Source organism: Asparagus officinalis, chromosome 6 (assembly GCF_001876935.1).
Source record: "Asparagus officinalis chromosome 6, Aspof.V1, whole genome shotgun sequence".
NCBI lineage: Eukaryota > Viridiplantae > Streptophyta > Magnoliopsida > Asparagales > Asparagaceae > Asparagus > Asparagus officinalis.
Window position 1 is genome coordinate 18,271,436 of NC_033799.1, and position 15,253 is coordinate 18,286,688.

General features: G+C 36.6%; 2 long non-coding RNA genes across 2 annotated transcripts; both read left to right on the plus strand.

Annotated features, from left to right (window-relative positions):
• LOC109845159 lies at nt 3,022–3,399 on the plus strand. The gene is made up of 3 exons (XR_002248236.1): nt 3,022–3,035; nt 3,145–3,209; nt 3,317–3,399. It is a non-coding gene; the product is annotated as an uncharacterized LOC109845159 (long non-coding RNA).
• Nucleotides 8,539–8,853, plus strand: LOC109845163. Its single transcript, XR_002248238.1, has 2 exons — nt 8,539–8,631; nt 8,711–8,853. It is a non-coding gene; the product is annotated as an uncharacterized LOC109845163 (long non-coding RNA).

Below are 15,253 nucleotides of genomic sequence, written 5' to 3' on the forward strand. Positions count from 1 at the left end.
TTTCGCACGGTTTACTGTGCGAATCCTCCAAGAGCCGTCGGATGTTGGTGAACGGCTGAGAAATCCCCATTCAAAAAGTGACCTTTTAACAGAGGACATCTCGTGACCTCTGTTCAGATCCCCAGACTCGATTCCGACCCCAGAGCCCTCTCTCTCCCCAGACTCTCCTCCGACCCCCAGAGCCCTCTCCTCCCTTCTCGCCGTCGAGCCGAGAACCCAAACCCTCTCCCTCTCTTCCAAGCGTCGAGCAGCGCCGTCGAGCTCCGCAGAGAGAGACCCTCTCAGCCGTCGATCAGCGCCGACGGCTCTTGGTGAAACCATCTCGCCGTCGATCAGCGCCGACGCCCTCTCGCCGTCGATCTCCGCAGAACCCAAACCCTCTCGCTTGAATCAGGTGCGTTTTCATCTTCTTGCTTGATTCTTGCTATTCTTGTTATTTTTTCCATCGTTTACTAAACAACTCCAAGAGGATTGGACCGAATTCAAAGTTTTCCAGCCTCAATTGGGCAAATGGACAATATGAAAAAAACATAACAGCCACAATATCTGGAATAATGCAAGTCCTGGTTGAGTGTTGCCTAAATCAGTCCCAAATTGACCTATCTAATTACCCTAAGTTGGTAATTTAGCCACAATATCTGGAATGATGCAAGTCACAGTATTTGTTTGTCAATTATGTAGATTAGCGCCGTTAAACTAGTGCACAATAGTCTTTGTCAATTATGAGATGCTTCACCAGATAATAACTTTTTACGGGAAACACCCCATATAATAACTGTTTACAGGAAAGATATGTCTTATACATGAAAGATATTTGTTTATGTTTGTGCATAGTAGTCTTTGATGGTTTGTACTTGATGTTTGTTGTTGATGTTAATTTTTGTAGGTAAAAATTGTTCTTGATGTCTGATCCAATATAAACTGAAGATGGTTGCTCCCATGTTGTTGATGACTTAGTTGTGCCAATTGTTGATGAGCACTTAAAGCCAAAAATAGGAATGACTTTCGACAGTCTAGAAGACGCTGAAAAATTCTACAGAAATTACGGAAAGGTCGGAGGTTTTGATATCCGTAATAGCACAACAAATTATGGGAATGATAGAGAGTTAATTTACAAAAGTTATGTTTGTTCGAAAGAAGGAGTGTTAAAGAGCAAATCGTTGGAAATTCGACGATGTGGTACAATTAGAACAAATTGTAAGGCCTTGATTCGCTTGAAATTAGACAAAAACATTGGCATATGGAGTGTCTGCAAGTTCGTGGAAGAACATAATCATACAATTACTTCACCGAGTAGAACACATTTTCTAAGGGGAAACCGTGAGGTCACAAGTGCGAAGAAGATATTAATAAAGCAGTTTGGAGAGGTGAACATTCCAACAAACAAGCAAATAGCCTTCTTTGAAAACTCTAGCGGAGGTTTTCATAGAATTGGATGCATTGAGACCGATGTGAGAAATTATGAAAGAGATTTGAGAGAGGAGAGGCGCGGTCATGATGCACAAATGATGTTGGATCATTTCAAGTCGGAACAAGAGAAGAATTCTCCATTTTATTATGTTTATGAAGTTGATGAAGAGAAGCGCTTAACTCATTGTTTTTGGGTGGATGGCATTGCTCGAATGAATTATCAACACTTTGGCGATGTTGTCTCCTTTGATGCCACACATAACACAAATCAATATGGCTTGGTATTTGTGCCATTTGTAGGCATAAATCACCATTGGCAAAGTGTTTTTTTAGGATGTGGCTTGATCCCAAACAAAGAGGCGAAGTCTTTTGTATAGTTGTTTAACAAATGGATTGAAGCAATGGGTCATCCTCCTTCGGGCATGATTACAGATCAATGTCTTGGCATATGCAAGGCAATTGAAATAGTTTTTCCAGAAATTCGGCATAGGTTTTGCATTTGGCATATCTTGGACAAAGTTCTGGAGAAGTTGGGTCAATTGGCTTATAGAACGGAATTTATGAAATCTTTCAAAGAAAATATTTGGGACTCCGACGATGCTAGCTCTTTTGAAGAGAATTGAGTTTCAATTATTAAGAAAAATGGATTGGAAAAGCATGATTGGCTAAATGATATCTATGAAATTCGTGAAAAATGGGCTCCCGTTTATCATAAACAATACTTTTGGGCCGGAATGTCTAGCAGTCAAAGAAGTGAAGGGATGAATGCATTGCTAAAAAACATATATCAAGGAAAAATTCACTTCATGATTTTGTGATCCTATTTCAGAGGGTCTTGGCGAGACAAAGAGAGGGGGAGCTTAAAGAAGATCATTGCACAGTAGAGAAAAAGCCAAAATTGAAGACTTTTATGGTCAATGGAAAAACAAATGGTCCAAATCTACACGAAAAAAATCTTTTATATTTTTCAAGATGAGCTTCAACCTAGCTTAATGTATAACATTGAGCTAGTAAAAGAAAATAAAAGAGAAAGTACTTTCCAATTAAATTTTTGTGGTCATGATGAAAGATTGAGACATATTACATATTGCAAAACAACTAAAATGGTCCGTTGTTCGTGTCTCATGTTTGAATTCAAGGGCATTCCATGCCGACATATCTTGGCATATCTTAAAATTACCAATCATAGTGAGTTACCGGAGCAATATATTCTAAGAAGATGGTGCAAGGGTTGTTCTTAGAGATGATAATATTATTGGAGATAATGCCACAATTAATTTTGCTTCTCGTTTTAGTGAACTAAATTGCTTAGCTAATGAAATGGTCGAAGAGGGGCTATCTTCTAATGATGCATATAAATTAATGCGTGAAATGATGATGGATGCTATTAATAAGGTGCAACGTTTGAAACTCATCAATGATGAAGAAATTGGACAAGATGTGGATGCGGAGTATTCTCAAGTTATAGTTCATGAACCAAGTCAAGCAAGAACAAAAGGAAGGCCTAAAGGGAAGATGGTAAAGCCATCGAGAGAGATCCGCAGATACCGGCCTAGGAAATGCAAATTGTGTGGAAAGCGAGGACAAAATCATGATAGCAGAAATTGCCCACTAAAGTTGTCAAGGTAGTGTATCATTTGTTTTAGTAATACTATAATACTATTTCTTTAAACTTTTTTTAAGTTGGTGCAATGATCTTTAATATGTTTTGCTATAATCAAATTTTTTTTATAGTGATTCAATGGAACAAGATAACATTGATGAAGCCACGGATGATTTAGAAGATTCATTTGAGGAAGGTAATGGTTAATACATACGGAATAACTTGTACATTGCCATTTGTATTATATAATATGATTTTTTAATGTGATGAAGCACTATGTTTTTTTTTATTTTTTTAATACAGATGAAGTTCTCACTATTGCGTGAAGTTTAATCAAGGTTGGCAGAGCAAATCATATCACTATTGGTGAGAAGGGGTTGATGAAGACAGAGCACCAATGGGTTTAAGTCCATTTCATTGTTTAGTAGTTAAGTCCATTTTATTGTTTAATAGTGAATGATGTTTCATCTTTTGGTGGTTCTGTTGCTGACTTGGTGTTTAATGACTTGGTGATGAAAGATTGAGACACAATTGCTTATTTTCTCTGTATTGATAGTTATGGAATATATGGCTGGTGGTTCTGTTGCTGACTTGGTGATGAAGGCAGAGCACCAATGGGTTTAATTTTGTATCTTTGGTTATGTATTTGTGTGGTACCCCAAGTGAATGATGTTTCATCTTTTGTTTAATAGTTAAGTCCATTTCATTGTTTAGTAGTTAAGTCCATTTCTTTTGGTGGTTCTGCTTTGATTGGGTCTGTTGAGGCTTAATTGCTCTGATCGTATATTACATATGTGTCGTATTAAAGTCCGTTGAGGCTCAATAGCAGTGGGTTCAGCATGCTCATTACAGTTGCTGGAATTATAGTGTTAATGTAGAGAATCCAGCAGGTGTCAGTATTAAAGTGGCGCCTGATGAGCTTAAGGCCCTGTTTGGCAACCAAAAAAAGTGGCTTATCTAAGGGCTTGTGGCTTATTGAGTTGGTCAATAAGCTAGTAGAGCTGTTTGGTGACAAAAAATATGAAGAGATTATTTTAAAGATTGTGTCTTTTGCAATTAGCTTTTGAAAAGCTACTTGAAGTAGCGTTTGTCTTTGGAAAGAAGCTGTCAATTAAAATTCTTCCGTTTTTAACCCTAATAATCAGGCCAACCGCACCCAAAAAACCCCTCTTTCTTATTTCACGCGTGAAACTCTTCTGCCGTCAACAAAAAAATCCATCTAAGAAGGAATCGCGATTCTCCCCGATCCGATCACCGCCGCTCTCTCCCCGATCCGATCACAGACGCTCTCTCCCCGATCCGATCACCGCCGCCGATCCGATCCGCTCCGATCGACAACGATTCGATCACCGCGCTCGATCGACGTCGATCCGATCACCGCCGCTCTCTCCCCGTAAGCTAGAAAATCTCCTCACTTTTCTTCGATCGTGCCTTATTTTGTGTTTTCTAGTTTCAAAATCTCCTCACTTTTCTTCGATCGTGCCTTATTTTGTGCCGGGTATAGATCTGAGTCTCTGATCCAGTCATGACCGGGTATATATGTGCCATCTAAATTTTTTTTGCCTATGAGAGTGTTAGTTAAATTTAAATTGAACTATAACCATCTAAATATTAATTCTTTTTGTAGGAACTTTCATAATGTATAGAAATAGAGTCGAAAGTGTTGTTGATGCTCTCACGAAAAATTGCATACTATGAGCTTAATTTCCTGGCCTGCTAGCTCATGTAATCAGTGAATTTAATTTAATCTTTGTTAGAAATTATTTGTTAGAAATTGCCATATTAGAATGTAATGAATTTAATCTTTAGATGCACTGGAAGGTGCATCTGATATTCCAGTAAATATCAGATTAACCAATTGCTGGATATGTTTCTGATGGATTTAGTCCTTTGATCAAAATCCATGACCTGTTCTATTGTCTTTTACCCTGGTTCGTTGAGTTTTATTCTTGGTCCAAAGTGTGGTGAAATTATGTCACGAAGTTGTCCAAGTAGAAAGATTACTTTTACTGGTCAACAGTATTGTTTATGTTAAGCAAGCAATCATGAAGTTATAACTGGTAAGAGACTAGGTAATGGAGGTCAAGTGGTGGCTGGAGAATGTGATCACATAGACAAGTATGTTCTACATTTCTAACAACCTTGTATCCAGTTATCTTGATACTTTGGTCTAGGTTTTTGCATAGTCCAGTTATCTTGATACTTTGGTCTAGGTTTTTGCATAGTATAACTTTATACAAAATTCTGATTCCATAGTGATGGCATGGTCATTCAAGCTGCGTACTCGTATAAGATTAACAGGAGTTGTTTAACTTTTTTATGTTTTGTTGAATGGAAACCATAATCATCTGATGTTGATCTCTGCTGGATTGGAAATACAAGCTTAAAAACTTGTGCACGCATTAAAAGTGAAGGTGATATGGTATAACTTTAACTTGTTATTCTCCCTCAAAGTTAAAATCCAGAATTCATATGTCCACTAATTAAACGTGCCCAGGGTAATTATTGAAATTTGTCTCGAGTCCTATTTAGGCACTTCATTTCCTGCATGCGACTGGAAATTTCTGAGAGGCTTTATTGACATTGTTCGAGATCTCAAGGAAATCTATGCAAATCTTGTTTAAATTTTGTTTTGCCTTGTATAACTTCTGCACATTCTCATGCATATCTCTTTCCCGATCATTTTCCCTCCCTCCCCCATTTTGTGTTTCTGCACAATTTCATTCTCTTATATCAGTCCTAAATATCCTTGCAAGATTTCTATTTTTGTGTGAGGCCTTTAAGCATGCGATTTGACATGAATTTGCATGCACATGCAAAGTCTTGTGTCCTTGAATATATAGTTTGTTTCTCATTGTTTTCTCTAAAATGCATGTGACTTGACATGATTACCCAACTTATCAACCAACCACGTAGACCACATCTTGCCATATATCCTCATTGAACACTTCTATGTATGCCATTTACAGCTAAATTGTCCCAAACATAACATAAATAAGGATCAAGAGAAGTGTGTGGATGATTAAGAGACTGGAATACATGCTAATTATTTCTTAGGATGAGAGAAATTCAGATATGCCTTTTGACTTTTGTTGAAATCTGTAAAATGGAGAAATTTAGCACCCAGAAGGCATTGATGCCATAAGTATTAATCCATATTCCATAGAAATGATATTATGATTATTACCATTTAAAGCTTAAAGAAACTTTTTTTTGGGTTCATGTACAAGCCACTTCTCTAAAATGGATTCTGTACATGGATCATCCAGAGTGTAGAAATTCTTGTATTGAATTTAATCTTTCAGTTTGAAATTCTTAATTGTCAATAACTTGTCAATAATGACTTTGTTAGAAATTCTTTGTTACAAGGCATAATGACTTGTCAATAACTCTTTGTTAGAAATTCTTGTATTGAATTTAATCTTTCAGTTTGAAATTCTTAATTGTCAATAACTTGTCAATAATGACTTTGTTAGAAATTCTTTGTTACAAGGCATAATGACTTGTCAATAACTCTTTGTTAGAAATTCTTGTATTGAATTTAATCTTTCAGTTTGAAATTCTTAATTGTCAATAACTTGTCAATAATGACTTTGTTAGAAATTCTTTGTTACAAGGCATAATGACTTGTCAATAACTCTTTGTTAGAAATTCTTGTATTGAATTTAATCTTTCAGTTTGAAATTCTTAATTGTCAATAACTTGTCAATAATGACTTTGTTAGAAATTCTTTGTTACAAGGCATAATGACTTGTCAATAACTCTTTGTTAGAAATTCTTGTATTGAATTTAATCTTTCAGTTTGAAATTCTTAATTGTCAATAACTTGTCAATAATGACTTTGTTAGAAATTCTTTAAAAAACAAGTATGATCAAATGAAGAGAGATTGGAGAATTTGGAAAGGTTTGAAACAATCTGAAACTGGCCTAGGTTGGGATTACATAACTGGAAAGCTTGATTGTTCCAATGAATGGTGGGAGATAAAAATCAAGGTTAGTTGTTTTCTCACATAGTCATAATTGGTAAATTAAAGAAAAAATAATAATTTGTTTGATTTAATAGTTTATGATATTGTGTAGAAGAAACCTTAAGCTAAAAAATTTCGTAACAAAGGGGTACCACGTGCCATTGAAGAGCTATAGGATCAGCTATACTCAGATGTAGTAGCTAACGGGTTAGAATGCGTTACTCCCGGCATGAATCCTTCAAGCGTGGTTGTGAATGATGTACAATCTGGAAATGTTGAGGGGGTTCAAGAAGGTGTTGAAGAAGAGGAAACCAATAGTGAAGAGAGAGTATTTGGTGAGTATGATGATACTCAAGATCACGTTTACTCGGAATATAGTCAACACTCATCTCGCTTGGAAAACCTAGAAAGAAGTGAGGGTACTTTTTGGCATGAGTTTTCAAATGAAGTGCTTAATGCTGATAATCAACAACCTAACCAAAGCCAAGGTGTTACCCAAGTACCAACTAGTGATAGGAGGACTTCTAAAGAACCACAAAAAACTGCCACAAAAACAGTGAATTCTGTGCCAATGAAGCGTAAAAGGAGACAATCTACGGGATCAGCAATGATGAATCATCATCTTGAAAACATGGTTGCATTTTGTGGTCGTGCAGCCCAAGCACTTGAGTCAGATTGTAGTGCTCCTGATAGCGTGACAAATACTCAAACACCAGTGAATTGTGCTGTAATGGTGATGAATGTTCTTAACAATATGGATGGTTTGGAAAAGGGTAGTGCTTTGTGGTGTTATGCTGTTTATTTACTTGAGGATGCTATGAGAAGGGATTTTTTCTTTGCTATGGAGGATGATGCTTCTAGGTTGGCTTGGTTAAAGTTTATGTATGATATGAAGGTCAAGTAAACGTTTGAACTATTATGTATTTGTTTAATTAAGTGTGGTACTTTTAGATATTTCAGCCGTTGTATTTTTTTTATAAAGTGGTGAAGTTGTGTTTAATTTGGTTGCATGAATTCTTAATTTTATGGTTGTATGGACTGTTAAACTTTGTGGTTGTGTTTAATTTGCATTGTACCTTGTTTAGACTTATCTTCATTTTTTTAAACTAATCATTGTTTAGGTGTATTATGGATATGAAGAAAAGGAGGAAGAAAAAGCAGAGAATATTTTGGCTTATAACTGCATGTACAACAAGTGCTATAGCTACATATTACTACAAATACATTTACAAAGAACCATGCATGACTTCACATCAAAGAGGGGAAGATTGGATGAGAGAAATTCTAAATGGACATCCTATTCGATGTGTGAATGCCTTTAGAATGGAATCAAGAGTATTTTTGCTACTATGTGAAGAGTTACAATCCAAATATGGATTAACACCTAGTAGGAACATGACAGTGGTTGAAAAAGTGGGTATATTTGTTTATACTATTGCATTGGGTCTCTCTAATAGAGATGTTTGTGAGCGATTTCAACGTTCTGGTGAGACTATTAGTAGAACCATTACCCAAGTTTTAGAAGCGATTTGTGGTAGAAATAAAGGTTATATGGGTCTTGCACGGGATGTTATACAACCAAAGGATCGAAACTTTCAATTCATACCACCTCAAATCGCCAATGATACAAGATACATGCCTTATTTTAAGGTAAACATTATTGTAATTGATACTTAATTTGTAAATTTTGATACGTACCATTATTATAATGATGAAGTTTAAATTATAGGATTGTATTGGATGCATTGATGGTACTCATGTGGCAGCATGTATTCCCGAGGCTGATCAATTGCGTTATAGAGGGAGAAAAGACATCCCCACATTCAACGTCATGGCTGTGTGTGACTTTGATATGTGTTTTACATTTTTGTCTGTTGGGTGGGAAGGATCAGCACATGATACACGTGTTTTTCTTCATGCGATTAACACGCCAACAATGAATTTTCCTTATCCTCGACAAGGTTTGTTTTTGTTTTTTGATTAAATTTATTTACTTCGATATATTATAGTCATAATATTTTCTTTATTTAATCTCACTTTTCTTAAATTTTAATATAGGTCAATATTATTTGGTTGATAAGGGATATCCGGATAGACTGGGATATTTAGTACCGTATCCCAAAATAAGGTACCATCAATCGCAGTTTCAAAGAGAGGCGCCAACCAATGCTAAAGAAACTTTTAATCGTGCGCATTCATCTCTTCGTAGTTGTATTGAGAGATCATTTGGAGTCTTGAAGAAAAGATGGAAGATTCTTCACCAAATGCCACAATATAGTGTGAAGACCCAAATTGATATTATTATGGCCGCATTTGCATTGCATAATTATATTCGCATTAACTCAGTCGATGATCCGTTGTTTACAGTGTTAGAACAGCAACCAAATTATGTACCCGAAGATGAAACTCAAGATGAACTCGAGGATCTTGATGAGAATAGTAATTCTTCAAGAGGGACAACTTCTGAAATGAGAGAAGTTCGTGATAACATTGCTCACTTATTATGGGAGTCAATGTGATAAAATACTTTCAAGAGGGACAACTTCTGAAATGAGGGAAGTTCGTGATTTTAATACCTCTTTACTAGATTCAAGGTGCTAGTTGCGGTTTTCTTTTGTCCATTTTTGTTTTATAAATGTCAGGTTTTTCTTTTCTTTTTCTCAGTTAAAGATGCCCGCCTCAACATTTATGATGTCTATATCAGCATGCCACATTATTCCACTTCATCAAAGTGTAGTACCGGCATCGTTTTAAAGAGCAAGGCTTTTAAAACAATGAGAAGCAGTACCAACTCGTAGTGACGTTATTTGTAGTCTAGTTAGTAGTTAGTATTAGCCTTGATCAAAACTTTGATCAGTCCTGCTTATGAGTTACTAAATCACCCAGTGAGTACTAGCCCTTTGTTGTAAACTTGTTTTTTGGCTCCAAAGGTTTTTTTCCCTAATACGAGATTTTTGTCACCTTTCGTGATCGAACTGAGATTCCATTGTTCTCTTGCTATCGTGTAGTTCATGATCTGTAAGTTGTTTTGAATTTGTGCTCTCTCTCTGAGCAACCAGGAGACAAAAGAGCAAAGGAAATCCTTGTATACGGCTTCAATTTCTTGATCTTCTTCCGATTTTTGTTAAATGATTAATATCTAATGCCCTCTAATAAGCATGCGCATGTCTGTGTCGTTATAGGGAACGAGATAGGTGGCTATCACCAACAGGGACAGAAGAGGTTAACACCAAAATTACCAGCGCAAGCTCGAATGGTATCAAAGGATTGTTTGAAGCATTTTTTGTAAACAACTGAAAGACGAAGGAAATGAGTCTAGAACTGAGAGTTGCAATATCCGTGTTGTTGTAAATAATGTTAAGACGGTATTCTGTTTCCTTCAGCTTTTTGTGTGTATATGATATGTGGTTCTTAAATGTCAGAAATGCTTTTCCTGAAATAACCAAATAAATGGCTGAAACAAAGAAGCTAAGAGATCCGTCACATTTGGGGGTGTTTTGGCAAATGGATAGCATGATCTCCAAATAAATGTGTAAATGGAAGTGTATGTATTATCATTATTGTCTTTTTTTTCCCCTTATCTATTTCACAATGTAAGGTATACAAAAACCTTTGTCAGGCATTTTATGTTTTACAAATTTGAGTAAACGTATTCAAGGGCTTCTTCATTGTTTGGGGAGCTTCGACTGAATGTTGCTCTCTGTTGATGGGCTACTTCTGCTCCTATACTCCGACTGGGGTGGCAAATGGGGTCGATCCGACCTGACCCGTATAAAATTTAACCCGACCCGTATAAGTGTGTCTCGACCTGACCTGTTTAATAAATAACGAGCCAAAGTGGTTCAGGCATTCCACTGCATTCTGATGCACTGTGCAAAAGTTTCAGAGGCTTTTCACGGAGCACAAGCTCGTGATAATATAATGCTTCTGCTGGAATCTCACGCTTCACTCGCGCGCGAAAATCAACGGTGCGGTGAGATGCAGAAGTCTGAGTTCACCACTGGACGGTCTAAAAATTAAATGATATTGGTCCCTGAATCTTTCCAATACAAAAAGTGCATTTTGAAAGGTATTGGAGTTTAGCGTAATTTACCCGAAACACATTTGGGGTTTTCTACGAAAGTTATTGGGGTTATTGGGCGTTTACTATAAAATGCTGAAAGCTTTCAGGAGTTTAGCGTACTAAATAATTAAATTGGCATGACCACTTTTAATTGTTTGGTATTTAAAATAACTTCTGCGTCATTTTTGCATTTAAAACTTGGCACATGCGCATGAAAAAAATTCACCGCTAACATGCAATCTGTAGCTAACATGTATTCTGTATGCGGTTTTGTTTTGTTTTCTGAAGAGAAATGGTGTTTATAGTTGCATTTATCAATGTTTCACTTTCTTGTATTAGTATAGATTACATTATATAGATAGTACTAAGGTACTGAGAAGGGTTCTGGTTGGGTTGCATTGTTATCTGTAGTAAAATTTTGTAAGGGCCATGTACAACTGAGCTATGTTAGTACTTCAGCAAAGATGATAGCCAAAATATAATTTCCCTATGTGTTGCTACATGGATTTTTTTTAGCGTCACTCTATCGATATTGTTGAAGAATACTGCATGAGATAAATTGCGTGTTGAGTAATTCTAATTTTATATTAATAATATTGCATGTCCTTTTTAGTCATTTTCAAATTTCAGCTAGTTGTACAGCTACTTTTGCCAAACAGATCTACTTCAATCAGCTTTTTAGTCATTTTCAAATTTCAGCTAGTTGTACAGCTACTTTTGCCAAACAGATCTACTTCAATCAGCTAGCTACACAGCTATCAGCTTTCAGCTATAATTTCACAGCTTTCAGCTAGCTTAACAACTTTCAGCTATAATCTAGTAGCTTTCAGCTAGTTTTGCCAAACAGAGCCTAAGTTTCAACAATATGGAGCAACAATACAACTTATGGGATAGACATGGATTAGAAAGCAACATAGCAACTTAATCAATTAAGAGGAGACATAAATGGGGAAATACAAGGCATGAACAAATCCCCATTTCAATCCTTGCATATCATTAAGAGGAAATAGAAAGCTTACAGGAAACTTTCTAAAGGCGTAGGGTGGGATATCATCTTTGCAGGTACACTCAACATGAAGAGGAAATAAAAAGATTACTAGTATGTCTCCTGTTGATAGAGATTTCAAGTGATTGATGTTTCATCCGCAAACTTATTACCATTGATAAGCCTTGGCATACAGAGAACATAACACTTCAACATAAACCTGGGCAACATATATAGTACACATGCAGAGAACATACACTTCAACAAATCCAATAATACATTCTTACACTCTACTTATCACAAATCCAATAAAAATACCAAATACAAATCCGATAAAAATACCAAATAAAAGAGAAAATACAACAACCTTCAACAAATCCATAATATCAAGGAAAAACTTTCTCCTTTCCCGCACTTCCCCACTTGACACGGCTCTTGAAACTTGTGGCGTCACACTCGACTGATTCGTCTGAACAAGCTCTGCCTTTGACCCTTCAAATTCATCTTCATCAGACACCTATTTGAAGAATCCACAATTACTCTCTCTCCAATTAGCGCATCCCAAAAACAGTCGACCATGATTCTTCTTAGTTCCAGATGTAGAGAGTATAGCCCTCCTTCCACAATAACACAATAGTCCACGACGATTGCTTGAAGATGACTCCATGATCCACGGCTACAGATACAAAAGTTTAACCAGACAATCATATTAAAGAGCAAATTAGAATATGTGCATCCATATGAAGTTATAGCCAGGTCTACATTCATCCAGATCAAAGAGACATTTCGGTTTTATAGGGGGGGGACCATCCTCATGTACTTTAGCTTAAAATCCACAGGTTGCCATCACTGCAGTAAACAATGCATGTACTCTCAAGTGGATAACCAATGTGGCAATAAGCAATCGATGATAGATTAAAAAAACCAAGTTGCAAACATTGTCACATGGACCCAGGAGAGAACTCAAAATGTTTCAGTGTAAAATTTTATATGCAAGAATGTTTTTGTGTGACATGTTAATGGCTTCCAACAGATGTTGTATCTGTCAATGTAAAATTTTACATTTTCTTCTTCTTGACTTTGTTGTTTGAACTATCCGCAGGAAAGAAAAAAAATCTCTAGATTGTCTCAAAATTGTAGCACACAAAAAATCTCTAATTTTACATTCTCTAGATTTTCTTTCTTCTTCATGTTACATAGAAGTCTGGGCACAATTTATGTTTGGTTCAGATAAATGGGATCATATGAATTCTGCAGATCTCATATTCAACCACACAATAATCGTTCAAATATCTATGATAGAAGAAAAATACAACACCAGCGGACTGTAATGAGCATATTATAATATCTATGATAGAAGAAAAATACAACTTATGCTGGCCGCTGGAAAAGCATATTCTAACAAGAAGAACACCAACGGGGGGTCAAGACGACAACCTAGAAATTAAAAAGCCCTAAATCTACTCACTTTCAAGCAAGAAGTCTTAACACCAAGCTATAAATCAAAATTAAAAATGAGTAAAATAAATTAAAATTAAAAAGTTAGGGTTAAAGTTTCCCCAAATCTACTCACTTTCACAAACAACAACCTAGAAACTAATCGCTTAAAACATCAACAACCCACATCAAAAAGCCTTAAATCAAGCAAGAAGATGAAAACGCAGCTGATTCAAGCGAGAGGGTTTGGGTTCTGCGGAGATCGACGGCAAGAGGGCGTCGGCGCTGATCGACGGCGAGATGGTTTCACCAAGAGCCATCGGCGCTGATCGACGGCTGAGAGGGTCTCTCTCTGCGGAGCTCGACGGCGAGAGGGCGTCGGCACTGCTCGACGCTTGGAAGAGAGGGAGAGGGTTTGGGTTCTCGGCTCGACGGCGAGAAGGGAGGAGAGGGCTCTGGGGGTCGGAGGAGAGTCTGGGGAGAGAGAGGGCTCTGGGGTCGGAATCGAGTCTGGGGATCTGAACAGAGGTCACGAGATGTCCTCTGTTAAAAGGTCACTTTTTGAATGGGGATTTCTCAGCCGTTCAGCAACATCCGACGTAAGTGGACGTCTACTAAGTTTCTTAGTCATTGATGATCACTTGATTGACATACATTGTGGATGATCCGTTCCGTTGAACTTGATCTACATATTCTAAAACCCCAACACACCAAATTTTGGGTGAACCCGTTGTGGTTTGATAATCATGATATTTATTGATAATCATGATATTTAACCACGTACATTGTACGTGTATAAAACCTAGTAGGCTAAAAACCAATAGTTAAATTATTCCGTTAAGGATTCAGATGCTGAGAGAGCACGGTTCGCAAGTTATTAACAACCAGGTATCATTATCACAAGTTGAGTCCTTACTGTACCGACAACTGACAGGAGCCCATATAACTGTGCATTATTATCACAAGTTATTAAAAAAACCGTAAATTTATGCTCTAGTATATTTGCCTAACGAAAATCATATATAAGAACAGCTAATATTCGAAAGTGTTTTAATTATTTCCTATCCGTACGCTAAACTTAATGGTAAGTCATGATAAGCTAGCGCGAGAACATAGTCTAAAAAGCCCCTACGTCTTACCATATCTTCTGAGGAGTACTCTCCAACTTTTTATTCATGACAAATAAGCCCCTCCCTCATAAGAATCCCCTAATGTTCTCTTTTTACAATGAAACTCCTAAGTTTTATTCCTCTCTTCTAATGAATGAGCCTCTAAGCCATCTTGTTAGCTTAGGGATTTCATTGTCCAAATAAAAGAAGAAAAGAAGGAGAAGAAGAAGATAGGGCCTTTTTATGAGAAAGCCCTAAAACTTAGGGGCTTAGTTATCAAAAAAAGAAAGTTGAGGTTTTTTTAGAAGAGAGAGTCAAAATGTATGTGCTTCTTTGATAAAAAATAGAAAGTTGAGGCCTTACTGAAAAGAAGAGGTGAAACTTGACTTCTTAGACCATGCTCTCTAGAGCCAACCGTTGATAGTCTTTTCGAGGAGTAAGAGCCAATTTTCAAACACAGAAGTGTTATTAACGAAATTGAAAAATAAATCATTCTTTTCTACCTCAAAAACTAAAAATGGGAAGGATTAGATTAATGAATCAACCTATTTTCACATTAAAAAAAAAAATTTCCAGCAAAAAAGCATTGAATTATTCAGAGACGATTCTGATTCTCTGAAGTCAACGCGCAAACTTTCAGTCAATGAATTCGTTGCCAGGCTTTCTCGTTTTTATGAC